General features: G+C 35.4%; 1 pseudogene; it reads right to left on the bottom strand.

Annotated features, from left to right (window-relative positions):
* Positions 1-875: 875 nt before the first annotated feature.
* On the bottom strand, positions 876-1,840 carry LOC120781113 (annotated as a pseudogene).
* Between the last annotated feature and the right edge of the window lie 3,748 nt (positions 1,841-5,588).

Here is a 5,588-nt window from a genome sequence, read left to right as displayed (position 1 = left end):
TACATGTCATCAGGGTGTTAAGAAAATATTATATACCGAATTTCATTGAAATCGGTCTAGTAGCCCCTGAGATATGGTTCTTGGTCCATAAGTGGGCGGCGCCACGCCCATTTTCAATTTTTAAAAAAATGTATGGGAGGTGGGCGTGGTTATTATCCGATTTCTTCCATTTTTGAACTGTATATGGAAATACCTGAAGAAAACGACTCTGTAGACTTTGGTTGACATAGCTATAGTAGTTTCCGAGATATGTACAAAAAACTTAGTAGGGGGCGGGGCCACACCCACTTTTCAAAACAATTGCGTCCAAATATGCCCCCCCCCTAATGCGATCCTTTGTGCCAAATTTCACTTTAATATCTTTATTTATGGCTTAGTTATGACACTTTATAGGTTTTCGGTTTCCGCCATTTTGTGGGCGTGGCAGTGGGCCGATTTTGCCCATCTTCGAACTTAACTTTCTTGTAGAGCCAAGGAATACGTGTACCAAGTTTCATCATGATATCTCAATTTTTACTCAAGTTACAGCTTGGACGGACGGACAGACGGACGGACGGACAGACGGACGGACGGACAGACGGACAGACAGACATCCGGATTTCGACTCTACTCGTCGCCCTGATCACTTTGGTATATATAACCCTATATCTGACTCTTTTAGTTTTAGGACTTACAAACAACCGTTATGTGAACAAAACTATAATACTCTCGTTAGCAACATTGTTGCGAGAGTATAACAATACAATAAGTTTCAAATTTCAGACTTATGATTTATTCATTCATAACAAAATAAAAAATACAAAACAAAAACCATATATAAATGAGAAGGAAATAGAAAATAGGTAGATTTATTGAAAAAAACCGTTGAATGCTGTTTAATCACTGTCATTATCCGTAGTGGAAATTATTCTTAGCCGCTTATTTTTATGGCCGGCACTGATATCACTAGAATTTGTATCAAAATCAATAGTAAGAACTATGGATTGATGTTCTGATTGACTTAGCATCTCCGACTGAGTTTGCACCATAAATTCAGTTAATTTTTTTTGAATGTTCTACTCGTAGTTCTTTATATCTTAACATGCAGACTCAATTATTTTTGAAAAATTCGTGCACGTTCGGCATCAGTATCATTTGCTACAAAATAATTTTCCAATTCTGCTGCAAGTTTAAGACCTTGCTTAATCGTCTCTGCTTTAATTGTATGCTCGTCTATCTCGGTGTCGCTGCCATTTTCCGATTCGATTACTTCCGTAGCTATTTCAATCAAATCGTCATCATCGAGCTCTCGGTCTAGAAGAATCTCGTCATATCTGCAAGAATTTCTCCTCCCGCGGAAAGTGCTAAATCAATGATATCGGAATAATTAGTTGAATTGCTTGTTACGGATATACCACTTTTAACACATTCTGGCCAAAGAGATTTCCTTCATGCGTTTAACGTACATATTTTGCCTTATTTCAGAAATTGCTTTTGACGCGTACAAGATGCAATCCTTGATAGAAACATTTTTCCAAGCTTCGGTGAAGTCCAATTCAGAATTTTCCTCCAGTTTTTCCATAATGCACTGAAAAGTTTTTTTGAGGTAGTACATTTTAAAAGTCGCAATAATGCCTTGATCATCCATCGGTTGGATAATTGATGTAGTATTCGGTGGGAGGAAAATGATATTTACATTAGGATGTTCAAGCAATGGATGGCCTGGTGCATTGTCAATTATTAAAAGAGCTTTAAAGGGCTGTTTCTTCTTCTCCAAATAACTTTTAACTTCTGGTACAAAGCATTTAGCAAACCATTCTTGGAATATATTTCCAATTACCCAGGCTTTTTTATTGGCCATCCAGTGAACACGTAAATGTTTTAAATCTTTGCCTTTTAGTGCTCGCGGCCTGAGTGCGCCGACATATTCAAAAATTATTACGCGTAAAAATATGTAAACAAGCAAAAAACGAAAAAAAGCAATCGCGTTAAAGTGAGAAATTCCCGTAAAAAAAGGAATTTGCGCTGCAAAAATAACCGCGTTAAAGTGAAATAGCGTAAAAAGAGATCGCGTAAAAAAAGGACTGAGTGTATATTAATTTTCGTTAGATGTTTTTGCTATTGTAGTTGTCGACTCACATTACTTTTAGCAGGGGTAATAATTAAGCGCGAGCTTCCAACGCCTGCAGACTGTAATGTACCCGCAAGTGATGGTTGTTGTAGAGGAAGAGCGTGGGCTAGTGAGTTGATGTTACTCGTTGCGCCATAGAGTCTGGAATATGTGGACTTATACTGTGGGCTAAATTATTTTTAATATAATTTTTTAAGCGAAATAAGATCAGTTCAGATAGTCCTAAGATCACGTATAGTAAAGTAGAGGATTCAGCAATAGATAGATATAAATTGAGGTTTGCATCGCGACCTGGGTCTATCCTTCTCTCTGTCACAACGACTGACATAGGCCCAGTACACTACTGAAATATATTTAATTCTGGAGCTATGCACAGTCTCGAGCCGATGCACAGTGGGTAAAAGGCGGAAAAAATATATAATTTTTACCTATCTAATTTTAACAAAATTTCATTCCAGTAGTGTTTCTAGACAATGAATATAGTTTAATTTATCACGTATTTGTGAATTGACATTTCACTGACATAACAACGTATTTTTAAAGTCAAACAAAAATAGAACTTTTGTAAATTATGAAAAATATTGAGAAAAATATGAGAACTATGGGGTTTCGACGTTTTATGCAATAAGAAGTGACTTTAAGGTCTATCCTAATATCTATATATTATAATATATTATTAAATAATTATTTTCATTTCATAGGCCTAATTAATGTCGATTTTGACAAAGTTTTAAAATAAAACCACTTTTTAAGCACTTTTACATAAAAATTATAGTTTTGGCTATTAGCTACATGTACCCACATAGTCTAGTTAGTCCTAATATTTTGTGTACACCTTAAGGAAGATAATAGCGAAAAATGAACTGCGGATACGTGCGGATAAGGATCAAAGATAACTATGAACGGTTGTTGTGACAACGGGCGCAATTGTTTAACTTATTGCGCGTCTTCACATATTGATAATTTAAAGTAGCGTTTGTGTAATTTCGAAATTCGTTGTGTAATAAAAACCTAACAGTTCTTAATAAGTGTGATTTGTATAAATATATATTGCAAATAGTATTTGCAAAATGTCATCCGATTCCATAAGTAATCGATAGCTTACTGAAGAATTTATACGGTGCGGTCGAAAAAGTGATATCTTGGCGCAGTTTTTGAGGGATAAATTCCCTTCCTTTAGTGAAGATAAGGTGAAGTTAATTTTAGAACAAATTAAAAAAAGGTACATAAGTTTATTCAATTCAAAATGGAACCAGTGCCACAGGAAAAAAACGTACTATTTAAAAATCATTCTGTATGGCTGGATAAGAATTTTACTGCAGAGATGGTTGATAAATTATTACCCGGGACTTCAAATAAACGTAGTTTAATTGCTGGACGACCGGTAAAGAAATTTGAAGAATGCAGTCAATGGGCTAAACGTTACAAGGTCCAACAACTTCGAGATAAATACTCTGAACAAGAATTAAAGACCGCAGCTGGATCAGCAGCTATTAAGAAGCCATGCTTAGATTCTCAAAAAGCGTTGGCGATGTTAATTGATGCACAGTTATCAAAGCATCAGTATGAAGTTGTTCGAAATGTGCTTAAAGACTTCGGATGTGATGTGTTGCCACCGTATTATAGAGTTCGGGAGGAAAAAAGGCATTGTTACCCTGAAAATATTAGTATTACACCAATATCTGCACAAGTGGATTTGCAAAGTTTACTTGATCACACAGCTAAAAGAATTATTTTGGCCGCCGAGAACTTCACAAATCTAGCTCATGTTCCAGAAAAAATGACTCTAACATCAAAATGGGGTTGTGACGGTTCGTCAAATCAAAGTCAATACCACCAGTTCATACCTAACGAATTTGATGGTATATCTGATGCAAATTTATTTATGGTAGTGGTTAGTGCTTAAAACTATAGACCAAACAGACACGTTATGGAAGAACTTTAGGCCTTCTTCCACAAAGTTTTGTCGGCCGATTCAATTTGAATATGCCAAGGAAACCGCAAACCATACTAAAGAAAGGCTGACTTCCTAAACGTCTGGATACAATATTTTTATGCCGTATGTATGCACACTTGATACTTTGCAACATTGCTTGGGTTAAACTTTGTGTAAATAAATTTTGCAACACTGTTGCGTTTAGGCACATCTCTAATGCGCAAAAATGGCCAAACAAAATATTTTAGTAGAAGAAATTTTGAATTTAATTGATGGTAAAAGACTTGTTGCATTATTTGCGCAGAAAAAAGTGCCAAGGATCATACCAAAAAAATAAAAAATATTTGGAAACCATAAATGGGATGCCAAATGACGTGTTTTATAGTCATTTCCGAATGCAAATCTCAACTTTCGAGGTAAGAAATTTTATTTCGTCCTTAGAGTTATATTATTATTACTATATTTTCCAGAAATTACACTGTATGCTCGAACCTTTATGGAGTAAGCTATCTACTGGATGTCCCCGAGGTTTGTTGAAGAAGTGTCTCTATATGACAAAATGGAAACTTTCCAATCAGAGCAGTCTTCGCGAAGTTAGTGATCGTTTCAATATTGGAATGGGAGCTTGTTACAGAGGCTTTATTCAATGCATACAAATAAAAATGAGATTTCAACTTGTAATATTGTAAAAAAGTAAATAGTTTAAAAATTTGCTTACCTCTCTTCTTCGGTCGCCATTGTATTGAACAAATGCATCAACAATGTTAGTGATACGCCGATTCCTTTTTTTACATATGTAACGCAAGCCCTAAAGATATGGACAACCTAGAATCCGTCGTCAAAAAATCATACAATCAGGAAACAGTTAAGTTGGGAATTTCTCCCTTACATGCTAGAATTAAAACAATGGAATTTATTTTACATATTGGGTATAATTAAACTTTTAAAAGGTGGTCTACCAATGCGGAAACCAAGCCACTTAAAGAAGAAAACAAGGAAAGGATTCAGGCAGAATTACGCCAAAGATTGGGTATTAGGGTTGACCATGTTCAACAGGGATTAGGTACAACAAATACTGAAAATACGTCTAGAAAATTTTTTTCAAAATTCCGAAGTAGTTTCAGAGGTCAAACGACTGGCTACAATACTTGAAGTAATTACTTGTGGTGAGAGCATAGACCCAGTAAAGTATGGAAAGTATGCTTTAGATACGGCTAGACTATTTGTTGGGACGTATAACTGGAATTATATGCCAGTGACAATACATAAAATGCTGGCACATGGCGAAAGTATAATTAGAAGTTCTTTTCTCCCTATCGGTAATCTTTCTGAAGAGGCGCAGGAGACTCCTAACAAGGATTATAGAAACTATCGCCTTCGTTACGCAAGGAAATGCAGTCGAACTTCAACTAACGAAGATATTTTAAAAAGACTCTTAGTTACTTCCGATCCACTTTTATCAAGTGTAAGAGTTACAACTGTAATAAAACACATAGATCTATCACAAGATGCAAAAGGACTACTTTTAAATTAAATCTCAAA

Source organism: Bactrocera tryoni, unplaced genomic scaffold (genome assembly GCF_016617805.1).
Source record: "Bactrocera tryoni isolate S06 unplaced genomic scaffold, CSIRO_BtryS06_freeze2 scaffold_296, whole genome shotgun sequence".
NCBI classification, from domain to species: Eukaryota; Metazoa; Arthropoda; class Insecta; order Diptera; family Tephritidae; genus Bactrocera; species Bactrocera tryoni.
This window is presented reverse-complemented; position numbering and strand designations above follow the sequence as displayed.